The sequence below is a fragment of the Oncorhynchus mykiss genome, chromosome 11 (genome assembly GCF_013265735.2).
Source record: "Oncorhynchus mykiss isolate Arlee chromosome 11, USDA_OmykA_1.1, whole genome shotgun sequence".
Taxonomy (NCBI): Eukaryota; Metazoa; Chordata; class Actinopteri; order Salmoniformes; family Salmonidae; genus Oncorhynchus; species Oncorhynchus mykiss.
Genome location: NC_048575.1, coordinates 35,917,096 through 35,932,726, shown reverse-complemented (window position 1 = coordinate 35,932,726; position 15,631 = coordinate 35,917,096). Strand labels below are relative to the sequence as shown.

Sequence of the window (15,631 nt, the reverse complement as noted above, 5' to 3'; positions counted from 1 at the left end):
CTAATTTACACATGCCCAGAGCGCATTCTGACACTCCAGAGTGAATATGTGTGTAACATGATAATGGTCAAAAACCGATTTGGAAGAGGAAGCGAGACGTCCCACTCCCTCGTTTTTGTGATTCATATACAGTCAATGAACTAACACATTCGGCACACACTGGTTGAATCAACGTTGTCATGCCAATGAAATTACATAGAACCAATTTGGAATAGACGTTGAATTGGCGTATGTGCCCAGTGTCAAACAGACCAGACCCAGCCCAGAATACTTTCGGTATTTGCGGGACCAGGCCCAGCTGTAATACATTGTTGCCTATGGGAGAGCCACCCCGTTAAGCAGACCGGAACTGATAGTTTTTTTTAATGTTAAACGGACTGAGTGGGACATCTTTATTTATCCATCATCTTTGACTATAACGTTGTATCACGTGGAAGAGCGGTTTACCTGGTCACATGGTCAGATCATAGTGCCGCGAGACGATTCAATGTCGAGCTGAAGTGAGCTGCGATTGTTGAGGAGATACGACCGTGACAAATTAGGGATACCGGCTGGCAAATGACTGTCTGCAAACGGTACGTATACAAGTACTACTCTCACCGGTGAAGTTGATAAGCTCCAGTTTTCTGAGAAACAGTAGGTTTTTCATAGAGCCTTTGGTGTGAAGCTCACGTTTGACTGGGCTATGTAGGGCAACACAGTATCGGCTTTATGCTGCCGTATGAAGCTATAAGGAAATGTTTTTTTTTAGGACTTCTGACGACCAGTTTCTGCGAGCTTTCGCTCCTGTAGTTCTAAATTGTTGGCTAATTTAATATACATACATATGTTTAAGCATATGTGTAGGTTAGGGTAGGCTTGTCTCTGTAGTGTAAAGCGTGGCCATAGATAACGTAATTTCAGGAAATGTGAATATCACCACTGCTAAATATCACACAATCTTACTCCGAATAGGGAGGGCAATTTAAGGTGCTGCTGCACAGTCACTATGGAAACTACTTGTCAGTGTTAACTATTTCTAGAACTCCCGTTTCAATTGTGAAAACGAGCATTTTTAGTCTCTCAAAATGGTTAAACTAGCGATCAAAATGTGATCGTTCCAATAATCTGTGGATTTGCTTCATTTACTATAACCCTAGATTAAAATATTTTAATTTTTGCCATCATTATTTAAAGAACTGCAATATGTAAGATTTTGGGTGACCCGACCCAATTCAAATTGACATAATTCTCATTTATTTTTCATTGAAAGCATGTTTAAGAAGAGTTAGATGTCATATTTGCTCTTTTTCTATGCTTCCAGTAGTTTCTTTTTTTACTTTCGTTTATTGAAAATATATTTCACAGCGGTTTCTACATTTGTAGAATCATCTACGCTACGCTTGTTTTGTCACCTAAACGGAAATTAGGTGAACTATTAGAGTTCATTTATATTATGCTACTTTCCGTTATGTGGACAGGATGTGTTACTACTTACACAGCCTTTTGACCTCAGATTGGTGATGTTAGTATATAACTTTATAGCCAATGACACGATCAATTGCTTAAAACAGTTTAATATCATTGGTTTTGTACTGTTGATTTTGTCATACTGCGCTGGAGGTTGTAGGACTTTGAACTCTTGCTCTCATTTTCGAACTCCAATGGCACGGAGAAGTCAGGGCTGGCTCTCTATAAGTCACTTGCCTCACACCGATACATGGATTTGAGAGTCAATTAACAGCCAACCATTGTCAGTGTTAATATACTATGTCGGGTCGTGATTCGTTTTAAGTTAAATAACAAAGCAACTGATTTGTTTCTTCCCCTGTTTCTGCAGCCTCCTAGAATCTAGACCACTGTCTTTAGCTAATTCAATACCCAGAGTATGTGAGCAGAGCGTCCCCAATTTGACTGGAGCGCAGAGCGAGATTCCCAAAGGCTGGAGCACCATTAGCCTTCTCGCCCGCGCCAATTTCGCTCCAGTAGCGTCACTTCACGAGCTCAGGGCATGCCCGGCCCAGCATGCATTTGTAGTCTACCTGTATAGATTTTGCTGCTGTAACCGGTGTGAAATGGCTAGCTAGTTAGCGGGGTGCGCACTAATAGCGTTTCAATCGGTGACATCACTCGGTCTGAGACCTTGAAGTAGTTGTTTCCCTTGCTCTGCAATGGCCGTGGCTTTTGTGGAGCGATAAGTAACGATGCTTTGCGGGAGACTGTTGTCGATGTGTGCAGAGGGTCCCTGGTTCGAGCCCAGAGACCAAATTGTCAGTCGCCCCCAAGCACTGTTCCAGTGTGTCATCACTGCTCTTTTCAATAAAAAGTGTCTGCTGTACCAGGCATCATGCCAAGGACAAAGCAAAAATACAATAGAAAGGATACTCGCTCCATCGCCTTTGGCACCACTGGTGATCAAGAGTCTACCAACCTGTAGGCTAGTCGCCACCAGAGCAGGGAACTGGCGTACGTTTGCAGTCCAGCCCTGGGTCTTGTCCACGGTTACGAAGGGGTACAGACTGCAGTTTGTTCTGGGACCACCTATTTTCAACAACATTTTGAAATCAGTGTTGACGCGACTCTGCAGGCATTCTCCTCTCTTTTATGGGACTGTCAGGGCGATACCAGCGGCAGAGAGCCATTTCGACTTCTATTCCTGGTGATTCCTGGTTCCCAAAAAGGGGGAGGAGACCTACTGGTCCTCAACAGCTATGGGGGAGGAGACCTACTGGTCCTCAACAGCTATCTGAATAAGTTCACATTCAACGTGCTGTCTCGCTCTATTCATTGAGGCAACTGGTTCACCCCAGTCGACCTAAAGGATGGTTATTTTCAGATACAGTTGAAGTCGGAAGTTTACATACACTTAGGTTGGAGTCATTAAAACTTGTTTTTTTAACCACTCCACAAATTTCTTGTTAACCTAATTTGCCAGAGTTTTTACTTAATTATGACATACCATTGAAGGTTGTGCAATGTAACAGGAATATTTAGACTTATGGATGTCACCCGTTAGATAAAATACGGAACGGTTCCGTAGTTCACTAAAATAATAAACGTCTTGTTTTCGAGATGATAGTTTCCGGATTCAACCATATTAATGACCTAAGGCTCGTATTTCTGTGTGTTATGTTATAATTAAGTCTATGATTTGATAGAGCAGTCTGACTGAGCGATGGTAGGCACCAGCAGGCTCGTAAATATTCATTCAAACAGCACTTTCGTGCATTTTCGCCAGCAGCTCTTTGCTGTGCTTCAAGCATTGCTCTGTTTGACTTAAAGCCCATCAACTCCAGAGATTAGGCTTGTGTAACCAATGTGAAATGGCTAGCTAGTTAGCGGGGTGCGTGCTAATAGCGTTTCAAACGTCACTCGCTCTGAGACTTGGAGTGGTTGTTCCCCTTGCTCTGCATGGGTAACGCTGCTTTGTGGGTGGCTATTGTCGATGTGTTCCTGGTTTGAGCCCAGGTAGGAGCGAGGAGAGGGACGGAAGCTATACTGTTACACTGGCAATACTAAAGTGCCTATAAGAACATCCAATAGTCAAAGGTATATGAAATACAAAACGAAGAGAGAGAAATAGTCCTATAATTCCTATAATACCTACAACCTAGAACTTCTTACCTGGGAATATTGAAGGCTCATGTTAAAAGGAACCACCAGCTTTCATATGTTCTGAGCAAGGAACTTAAACGTTAGCTTTCTTACATGGCACATATTGCACTTTTACTTTCTTCTCCAACACTTTGTTTTTGCACTATTTTAAACCAAATTGAACATGTTTCATTATTTATTTGAGGCTAAATTGATTTTATTGATGTTTTATATTAAGTTAAAATAAGTGTTCATTCAGAATTGTTGTAATTGTCATTATTACAAATACATTTTAAGAAATCGGCCGATTTAATCAGTATCAGCTTTTTTTGGTCCTCCAATAATCGGTACAGAAATTGAAAAATCATAATCAGTTGACCTTTACACAATATCCCATAATGTCAAAGTGGGATTTTTTGGGGGGAAACATTTCGAAATTTATAAAAATGAAAAGCTGAAATATCTTGAGTCAAAGTTTTCAACCCCTTTGTTATGGCAAGCCTAAATAACGAGTCAATGCAACTTATGTGATTTGTTATGTGTTCTATAATAGTGGTTAACAGGATCTCCTTGTCTCATCGCGCACCAGCGACTCCCGTGGCGGGCCGGGCGCAGTGCGCGCTAGCCAAGGTTGGTGCGGCTGGCTTCCGGGTTGGATGCGCGCTGTGTTTAAGAAGCAGTACGGCTGGATGGGTTGTGTATCGGAGGACGCATGACATTCAGGTGCCACAAAGAGGGAGCTCAGAAAATTACAGTTGGCTCAGAACAGGGCAGCACAGCTGGCCCAATAATATGCATGTAAATCTCATGGTTCAAAGTGGATGAGCGATTGACTTCATTACTTGTTTTTGTAAGAATGCTGAATGCGTCGAGGTGTCTGTTTCAAACTACAGCTACCCATGCTTACCCCACAAAACAGGCACCAGCTGTCTCCAAAGGTCTCTTCAAAATCCCAAAGTCAAAAACAGACTATGGGAGGTGCACAGTACTACATGGCTACATGGAACTCTAATTCTACATCAGGTAACTAACTAACTGATGCAAGCAGTAGTCAGATTTTTAAAAAACACATAAAAATACACAGTGGAGGCTGTGAAGAGAGACACAGACACACATACACATGATAGGACATGCTCTCTACACACGTATACATGGATTTTGTATTGCAGATATGTGATTGTAGAGTAGTGGCCTGAGGGAACACACTTAATGTGTTATGAAATGTCATGTATATGACTGCCTTAATGTTGCTGGACCCCTGGAAGAGAAGCTGCTGCCTTGGGGATCCTTAATCAATACAAATACATAGTTGGACTCACCTGCTCCCTCTTTCTCCAGTTGTGCTATTTACAAACACACACGTGACTGGCTTAACTGTTCTGGGGAACTACGGTAAGATTCATAATGGAAAATAATGTGACAAGTGAAATGAAGAACGCAATCTGCTTTATCTTCTAACATATTGCATAAGTTGACTGCAGGTATTTCCTTAAAGTAGCTACAAATATGAACATTTATAGAAAAACTTCAAAGAATTAGTTAGTGATATTGAGTCGGAAACATCTCCACTTCGCTGATCCTCAACACAGCCCCCACAAGGGTGCGTGCTCAGCCCCCTCCTGTTCTCCCCGTTCACCCATGACTGCGTGGCTATGAACACCTCCAACTCAATCATCAAGTTTGCAGAAGACACAACAGTAGTGGGCTTGATTACCAACAACAACGAGACAAACTACAGGTGATATGATCGTGGTCTTCAAGAAACAGCAGAGGGAGCACCCCCCTATCCACATCGACGGGACAGCAGTGGAGAAGATGGAAAGTTTTAAGTTCCTCGGCGTACACATCACAGACAGTGTGGGGCAGAAGGCGCAACAGCGCCTCTTCAACTTCAGGAGGCTGAAGAAATGTGGCTGAAGAAATGTGACTTATCACCTAAAACCCCCACAAACTTTTACAGATGAGAGCATCCTGTCAGGCTGTATCACCGCCTGGTACGGCAACTGCACCGCCCACAACTGCAAGGCTGTCCAGAGGGTGGTGCAGTCTGCACAACGCATCACCAGGGGCAAACTACCTGCCCTCCAGGAGACATACAGCACCCGATGGCACAGGAAGACCAAAAAGATCATCAAGGACAAACACCCCCGAGCCACTGCCTATTTACCCCGCTACCATCCAGAAAGCGAGGTCAGTACAGGTGCATCAAAACTGGGACCGAGAGACAAGCTTACCTGGTTAATATTGCCTGCTAACCTGAATTTCTTTTAGCTAAATATGCAGGTTTAAAAATATATACTTCTGTGTATTGATTTTAAGAAAGGCATTGGTGTTTATGGTTAGGTACACAGATTTGATTTGTGTGTATTAGGTCATTGTTAGATATTACTGCACTGTCAGAACTAGAAGCACAAGCATTTCACGACGTTCGCACTAACATCTGCTAACCATGTGTATGTGACCAATAAAATTTGATTTGACGGTATTGAAAAACCATCCTGTGGCTATTTCCTAATACCCCGGTATACGGTATATACAGTATACCGCTCAAGCCTAGCTGACATGTCAGCAACATATCACCATGCATACCACTGCTGGCTTGCCTCTGAAGCTAAGCAGGGTTGATCCTGGTCGATCTCTGGATGGTAGACCAGATTCTGCTGAAAGTGGTGTTGGAGGGTTGTAGGGGGCACTCTTCCCTCTAGTCTAAGGATATTGCCCTGCGTAGGGTGCTGTCTTTCGGATGAGACGTTAAATGGGTGTCCTAACTCTCTGTGGTCATAAAAAATCCCACATCACAAGAGTAGGAGTGTTAACCACGGTGTCATGGCTAAATTCCCAACCTGGCACCATTCCATCATGGCCACCTACTCATCCCCCTCATTCCTAATTGGCATATCACTCCTCACCACTCCATCTGATGTGTGGTGAGCGTTCTGGTTCAAAAATGGTGGACGTACATCACCCAGGTGGGTGCTGCACATTGGTGGTGGATGAGGTGAGTCTCCCCCTTACTCTGTAGGGCGCTTTGAGTGCCTCCGTTGGTAGAAAAGTGAAATATACAGTTAGCTCCAAAACTATTGGAAAAGTGACCATTTGTTGTTTTGGCTTTGTACCCCAGCTCTTTAGATATTACATAATACAATGACTGTGGGGTTTAAGTGCAGACTGTCAGCTTTCATTTGGCGGTATTTTCATCCACATCGGATGAACTGTTCAGAAATTACAGTACTTTTTGTACAAACAAACTTCTGATGCACAACCAAATTATGAAATTGCTCCTCGTGTATTATGCTATTCTTACTCTCAATAGTAAGTTGAGACCCGAACTGAGTTCCTAAACTGCCAGGGGTTTTTCTAAGCGACCGCTTATGTCTGGATCTGGCCCTGTACTTAAACATGGCTATTGTGGAGTTATGTTATTTTGCCATATTCTGTTTCCTACTTTTGTGTTAATGAAAAGAGTGCAGTTTCAACACGATCTCCTATACCACACGCAAAGATTTTGTTTTGGAGTTATGCCTTGGCAATGACCTCTACTGCGTTTGTGTGCCCTGTACTGTGTACCTTTTTATGTGTTCATCATGCATTTTTTTTTTATCCATCAATTCACTCTTCTACAGTGGAACATGTAAATGAATGGGCCCAAAAGCATCCAGATCAGCAAAATCCTCCCCAAACAAAATAGCTTTTTAAGTGCCACTGTTACTGTTGGCTTTTGGTTTGTATTAGTGAACTTTGCGTACTGTAGCACAGTTTTATGAATGCGTCCCAAATTGCGCACTGTTCTCTTCATAGTGCACTACTTTTGACCAGGGACCGTAGGGATTAGGGTGCCATTTTAGACACAGCCTATAGGCCTAACTGACCTCTGTGCTGCAGACAGCAGTAATCTGTGCCCGGGCTGCAGCCACGAGGGACTGCTAAACCCTTTGTCTATAAATTGTATGGGGCAGCAGATAAAACTAAATATTTGCTGAGGCTGTTGTTACCAACAACACAAGTGCCATCAGGTTATTAGAGTTACACGGACAGCATTATGCGATTATCAGAAGACAATATGACCTTACAGGCCCCTACAGTGGGCGACAGGTAGTCTAGCTGTTAACAGTGTTGGGCCGGTAACCAAAAGGTCAATGGTTTAAATCCCAGAGCCGGCAAGTTGGGAAAATCTGCTGTTTTTGCCCATGAGCAAGGCAGTTAACCCCCAACAACTGCTCCCCTGGTGCCAATGATGTGGACATCGATTAAGGCAGCCCCCGCACCTCGGATTCAGAGGGGTTGGGTTAAATGCGGAAGACACATTTCGGTTGAATGCATTCAGTTTTGCAACTGATTAGGTGTCCCCTTTACTTCCCTTCCCAGTATAGATATACACTGAGCACCCACCTTTTTGCCCTCAAAACGGTCTCAATTCATCTAGGCATGGACTCTACAAGGTGTCGAAAGCATTCCACATGGATGCTGGACAATGTTGACTCCAATGCTTCCCACAGTTGTGTGAAGTTGGCTGGATGTTCTTTGGGTGGTGGACCATTCTTGATACACACGGGAAACTGTTGAGCGTGAAAAACCCAGCTGCGTGGCAGGCAGTTCTTTACACAAACCATTGCGCCTGGCTTGTACTACCATACCCCGCACTTAAATATTTTGTCTTCCCATTCACCCTCTGAATGGCACACGTACACAATCCATGTTTCAATTGTCTTGAGACTTAAAAATCCTTCTTTAATCAGTCCCCTTCATATACACTGATTTGAAGTAGATTTAACAAGTGACATCAATAAGGGATCATAGCTTTCAATGGATTCACATGGTCAGTCCATGTCATGGAAAGAGCAAGTGTTCTTAATGTTTTGTACACTGTCAATCCCTCTACAACTTTCAATATATTTCAATGCCTTTCTGCTCTCATTAAGGCCTACACAAGCTGGTAAACAGCGAATGTATGATTTTGATTTGTTTTACCTGGTGTTAATGAATGAGCCCAGAGTATTATGCCAGTCGGCTATGAATAACTCAATATTTTAGGTTCATATGCCAGGATGGCCTCTGTAATGAAGGTGGTTATAATGGGTGTGTTCTAAAAATTCACTCTGGAGTGCCAGAGTTTGCTCTCGGAGTTGTCCGATTTTCGTTCTGTTAGGAAATCCAGAGCATTTCGCTCTTAGAGCGTTCAGAGCGCACATTGGAAGCTCTGGTTGAGAATTAGGGTTGAGCCGAGTGTTCTGCAGCCGAGCCAACTGGCTAAAGTTGGCTAGCTTGCTAGCTACTTCCAGACACAAATCAGAGAACACCTCACTCTGACCATTAGACTGTCCCTAGCAGAGCCGGTTAGGCTGTTGTCATGTTATCTAGAACGTTGGTGACTGAATTTTGTATTTTTTTTGCCGACGTTTACTGACACCGGTCATATTCAAAGGGTGTTGAGCCCCTCCTTGTTTGCCTGTTTTGCATGTTATTTTGGCATTAATACGAGTCACATACAGTATGTTTGCAAACAATGCAATATTTTTTTTAGTTAATAAAGCGGCATGGTCGTTTTTTGGGGGGGGGGGTTTCTTGAGTAAGGCAGCTCAAATGCATCTGCTTCAGCCTAGCTCGGGGCTTTCTGTGGTGGAGGGGCAGCCAGAGGAAAATACAGAGCGTAGGGGTTGGTAATATTCTCTAATTGCGCCGTGATTGGCTCAGTGTTCTCACTCATGGAGACACTACATCACCAACAAATCTATAGGGAGAGCTAGAAAGTTCAAGCCCCCTTGGGTGCTGCCTTAGAGTTACAGTAGAAGTGCCCATCCAAGAAAGGCGCAAGGTCATTGGTCACAGATAAAAATTTAAAAAATACGTCAAATCACGTTATCTACAGTAGCTTTGATTGGACTGATCATGTCAACATCTTACTTACTAAATAGAGGTCGACCGATACCGATTATTGGAGGACCAAAAAAAGCCAATACCGATTAACCAGACGATTTTTGTGTGTGTGTACACACAAATTAATTAATGACAATTACAACAATACTCAATGAACACTTATTTTAACTTAATATAATACATAAGTAAAATCTATTTAATCTCAAATAAATAATGAAACATGCTCAATTTGGTTTAAATAATGCAAAAACACAGTGTTAGAGAAGAAAGTAAAAGTGCAATATGTGCCATTTAAAAAAAACTAACGTTTAAGTTCCTTGCTCAGAACATGAGAACATATACAAGCTGGTGGTTCAATATTCCTAGTTCTTCAATATTCCCATTAAGAAGTTTTAGGTTGTAGTTATTATTGGAATTATGTCGACTTTCTCTCTATACCATTTGTATTTCGTATACCTTTTGACTATTGGTTGTTCTAATAGGCACTTTTGTATTGCCAGCCTAATCTCAGGTGTTGATAGGCTTGAAGTCATAAACAGTGATGTGAAGCATGCATTGCTAAGAGCTGCTGGCAAACGCAGTAAGGTTTGGGTGAATACTTACGAGCCTGCTGCCGCCTACCACCGCTCAGTCAGACTGCTCTATCAAATCATAAACTTAATTATAATATAATAAACACAGAAATACGAGCCGTTGGTAATTTAATATGGTAAAATCCGGAAACTATCATTTCGAAAACAAAACATTTATTCTTTCAGTGAAGTACAGAACCGTTACGTATTTTATCGAACAGACGGCAACCCTAAGTCTAGATATTGCTGTTGCATCGCACAACCTTCAATATTATTTCATAATTATGTAAAATTCTGGCAAATTAGTTCGCAACTAGCCAGGCAGCCCAAACTGTTGCATATACCCTGACTCTGTGTGCAATGAACACAAGAGAAGTGACACAATTTTCCCTAGTTAATATTGCCTGCTAACATGAATTTATTTTAACTATATATGCAGGTTTAAAAGAATATACTTCTGTGTATTGATTTTAAGAAAGGCATTGATGTTTATGGTTAGGTACATTTGTGCAACTATTGTGCTTTTTTCGCAAATGTGCTTTTGAAAAATCATCCCCCGTTTGGCGAAGTAGGCTGTGATGATAAATTAACAGGCACCGTATTGATTATATGCAACGCAGGACAAGCTAGTTAACCTAGTAATAATATCAACCATGTGTAATTAACTAGTGATTATGTGAAGATTGATTTGTTTTTTAATAAATTAAGTTGGCTCTTTGCTGCACTTGCGTAACAGGTATTCAGCTCGCTACGTAGTTTCCTCATGGAATGCACTTCAGTCGGCCATAATCGGCGTACAAAAATACCGATTACCGATTTGTTAGAAACTTGAAATCGGCCCTAATCGCACGACCTCTATTACAAAATCATGAATCACATTGACATTCTACTGGCAAATCATTTTCAATCCTTTGCTACCAGAAATTATAGACAAAACGTATCGGTTCTCATCAGCCATTGGACACAAACATAAAAACTTCTTAGGGATCAAATCCCGTTATCTGAATCGATTTGACAACATCCGGTGACATGGCAGAGCGCCAAATTAAATTATTAGAAATATTTCACTTTCATACAATCACAAGTGCAATATACCAAATTAAAGCTTTACTTGTTAATCCAGCCACAGTGTCAGATTTCACAAAAGCTTTATAGCGAAAGCAAACAAACACATGACAATCATATTTCAGCCCGCCAGGCCTGACACAAAACTCAGAAATAACGGTATAATTCATGCCTTAACTTTGAAGAGCTTCTTCTGTTGGCACTCCAATATGTCCCATAAACATCACAAATGGTCCTTTTGTTCAATTAATTCTGTTGTTATAGCTCCAAAATGTCCATTTTATTTGGTGCGTTTGATTCAGAAAAACACCCGTTTGAACTCTCCCGACATGACTACACATGATCTAATAAGTCACCTGTAAACTTTGTCCAAACATTTCAAATAACTTGCTTGATCCAACTTTAGTTTTTTTAAATGTAAATAATCGATAATGTTTAAGACAGGATAAACTGCATTCAATAGCGGACAAAATGAAAGTGGAGCGAGCTTCAGGTCGCGTGCACCAACCACAACAGTACACTTGGCTATCCACCCAGATAGGAAATGGCTACTTCTTCATTACTCAAAGGAAAAACATCAACCAATTTCTAAAGACTGACATCTAGTGGAAGCAATAGGAACTGCAACAAAGTGCCGTAGAAATCTAGATCCACATAGAAAACCCATTGAATACAGTCACCTCAACAACAAAAAAATCCTGGATGGTTTGTCCTCTGGGTTTTGCCTACCAAATAAGTTATGTTATACTCAGACATTATTCAAACAGTTTTAGAAACTTCAGAGTATTTTCTATCCAAATCTACTAATGAAATGCATATCCTAGCTCCTGGGCCTGAGTAGCACGCAGTTTACTTTGGGCGCGCTTTTCATCCGGACGTGAAAATACCGCCCCCTAGCCTAGAGAGGTTAAACAACAAGTTGGAAATTGCAAATTCAACAATGAGTGGTTGGTAGGAATCAGTGACTAACTGCATGCGTTGTAAGCAATCACTATTTTGCTTCCCCTGCTATTCGGTGGAGAGGGTGTGTAGTCCAAGTTTGGGTTTAAAGCTCTCTTTTCCAAGCTTAAAATGATAAACATTCACATGCAATGCCATGGTCCAGAAAAGGTTGAATACATTGGCCATGCTGTCAATCCAGACTTCTACTACTTTCAAAACAACCGGGCAATCTCAGACTTCAGTGAGTTCAAGACAACAGGTAACTCTGGGGGAAGAACGAGCTCCGACTGGGAAAATAACTCGGAAATCCAAGTCGGGAACTCGGGCCTCTTTCTAGAGCTCCTACGTGAAGATCACTGATGTCATGATTCAACCTTGTTTATTTCAGAGTTTCTAGTTGTTTTGAAAGCAACATCAATCCAGAGAATGCCAGACTTTGATGACAAAATTTGCCCACAAGAAAGGCCGTTGTGCCACCTTCCTGTTAACCTTTCTGATCTCCCCATCCCGGATCCGGGATCGTGAATACAGACTCAAGCTCATTACCATAACGCAACGTTAACTATTCATGAAAATCGCAAATGAAATGAAATAAATATGCTAGCTCTCAAGCTTAGCCTTTTGTTAACAACACTGTCATCTCAGATTTTCAAAATATGCTTCTCAACCATTGCAAAACAAGCATTTGTGTAACAGTATTGATGGCTAACGTAGCATTTAGCATTAGCATTCAGCTGGCAACATTTACACAAAAAAACAGAAAAGCATTCAAATAAAATCATTTACCTTTGAAGAACTTCAGATGTTTTCAATGAGGAGACTCTCAGATAGCAAATGTTCAGTTTTTCCTGAAAGATTATTTGTTTAGGACAAATCGCTCCGTTTTCTGCGTCACGTTTAGCTATGAAAAAACCCCTGTATCCAGGATTGTGTAAATCTATCAGCAAGCTCATTAGCATAACACAACGTTAACTATTTATGAAAATCGCAAATTAAATGAAATAAATATGCCATCTCTCAAGCTTAGCCTTTTGTAAACAACACTGTCATCTCAGATTTTCAAAATATGCTTCTCAACCATAGGAAAACAATCATTTGTGTAAAAGTAGCTAGCTAGCGTTAGCATTTCGCGTTAGCATTTAGCGTTAGCATTAGCGTTAGCATCCAGCACGCAACATTAACAAAAACATAAAAGCCTTCAAATAAAATAATTTACCTTTGAAGAACTTCTGATGTTTTCAATGAGGATACTCTCAGTTAGATAGCAGATGCTCAGTTTTTCCAAAAAGATTCCTTGTGTATTAGAAATAGCTCCGTTTTATACATCACATTTGGCTACCAAAAAAAATCCCCAAATTCAGTCCTCAAAACGCGAACTTTTTTCCAAATTAACTCCATAATATCGACTGAAAACATGGCAAACATTGTTTAGAATCAATCATCAAGGTGTTTTTCACATATCTCTTCATTGATACATCGTTCTTGGACACATGCTTTCTCCCCTGAATCAAATGGTAAAGTAGAAGCAGCTGGCAATTGCGCACCGAATTCGACGCAGGACACCAGGCGGACACTTGGAAAATGTAGTCTCTTATGGTCAATCTTCCAATGATATGCCTACAAATACGTCACAATGCTGCTAAGACCTTGGGCGAACGACAAAGTGTAGGCTCATTCGTTGCGCAATCACAGCCATATAAGGAGAGAATGGAAAACAGAGCTTCAGAAATTCTGCTAATTCCTGGGTGATGCATCATCTTGGTTTTGCCTGTAGAATGAGTTCTGGGGCACTTACAGACAAAATCTTTGCAGATTCTGAAACTTCAGAGTGTTTTCTTTCCAAAACTGTCAAGAATATGCATAGTCGAGCATCTTTTCGTGACAAAATATCGCGCTTAAAACGGGAACGTTTTTTATCCAAAAATGAAATAGCGCCCCTAGAGCTCTAACAGGTTAACGTGAGCACAGCACAACTGTCCATAAAGGTCTTGTATGCTGCTGCATGAATTATGTAATATACAAGGGATTTATGTATACTGTAGCTTAGAAAGTAAGCTGTTAGTAGCCCATGTGCCTCACCCCAATCATTTGGTCCCTTTCCCCTTCATAATTTAGCCTGCTGTTCTGACTTGGTGGTGCATATGTAGCCTAGAGCCTGTTTTGGAGAAATGTAATCATCAAATATTGTAAGAGCTTTCATTGTCTGCTTATATGACCCCTTTATTTATCCTAAGGTTTTGACTTGGTGCACAGGGAGAATACTGTAAGAACGACCCATGTTCTGAATTCTGTCACTACATTTCAATAGTGCTAAACAAATAGTTATATTGACTACGTCCGTCTTAGCCTGCTCATTAATGTCTTAATCAAAATTACGGCTTGCCTCTTATCCTTTCATCGTTTCCTTATTCCATAGTTTGTACATCTCAATGGTCAGTGGAAACCACATTTGTTTAAGCAAGTCAGCCATTTTAGCTATCCATTTTAAAAAGGTAGTAAATGAGGCTGAATTAACTTTTTCATTGCCAGACAAGGCTCCGCTGAAAGCCAGGTGTAGCAGTGGTAAGGTTTTGGGACTGCTGTTGGGACAGTTTTATGTAGGCCCAAACAGTTTGTGGACACTGTTTGTCACTGTTATAGTGCAATTAATGTATTGTTTAGTGTTGTGTAGTGGCTTTGCTGGCATGCATCCCCAAAACATTTTTGAGTTTGCCCCACCAAGATGTACATGCTAAAATCATCACTGGACCTGTCTAATGAGCAGATACAGCCACACCCCAAAGCAAGCAAAGCAAAAGCGAAAGCACAGTGGACAGGAAAAACCCTAGAATGACGAAACCTAGAGAGGAATGTACAGTGTTGAGATTTAAGATGACATTGGGGGTTTTTGCAGGCAGGGTGCTTTTTCTTTCAGTGCCTTGACAAGTTTGATTGCCGGTTGTGGAAGTTTGAATAACGTTAGGGCTATGGCTTTGTCACTGTGTTTGGTTAGACTAAGCCAAACATGCACTGCGTAAATATTCTGTTTCAGTCCAGTATTTAATTATTTATCCTCTTTGATGTTAAGAAAAAAAATACAAAAAGGCATGCCGAAACTAAAGACTCAAACAAAAGGCTTCAACAAAAGCCAGCAGCCTCATGACTCTGCCAGCTGGGACACTGACTGTCGATCACCTTAATTGGTAGCACATGTGTGCAAATAAAGGCTCAGCAACTAGACCTGGTTACCGCTGCCATCTGAGGATGGAGCGTTTGTCTATGTCCAAATGCTCATCGTAACCCCATATGCTAACGTTAGTAACTTTTCCATCTCTCTGATAAACATGTTTTTGTGTTGCTTTAACCGCAGCCACATCAAGAGATTTGTGTTTGGTGAAGGTACATAACTGGATCTACACAACCAATGTCTTGGGATGTGATTGCATCTTGACGTTAGAGTACTTTGGAGGTCTGAAAACACATGTTGATTTGTAAATGTGATGTCCTTTTAAACGTGAATCTGTAAGTAACCCCAGCCACATCTAGAGCTTTGTGTTTGGTCCCATTTTCCTCTATACAGAATTGGGGACATTTTACCAATACATTAGTCCTAGCTAACATGGTTT

At 41.3% G+C, this 15,631-nt stretch overlaps 1 protein-coding gene across 3 annotated transcripts in view; it reads left to right on the top strand.

The window, feature by feature from the left end:
• The first annotated feature begins 442 nt into the window (after nucleotides 1-442).
• The window catches only part of LOC110535624 (phosphatidate phosphatase LPIN2), a 38,154-nt gene continuing 22,965 nt past the window's right edge, over nucleotides 443-15,631 (top strand). For all 3 annotated transcript variants that reach the window (XM_021620736.2, XM_021620737.2, XM_021620735.2), the window contains exon 1: nucleotides 443-575. The gene's annotated coding sequence lies outside the window, so the exon portion shown is untranslated. The remainder of the gene's footprint in view (nucleotides 576-15,631) is intronic.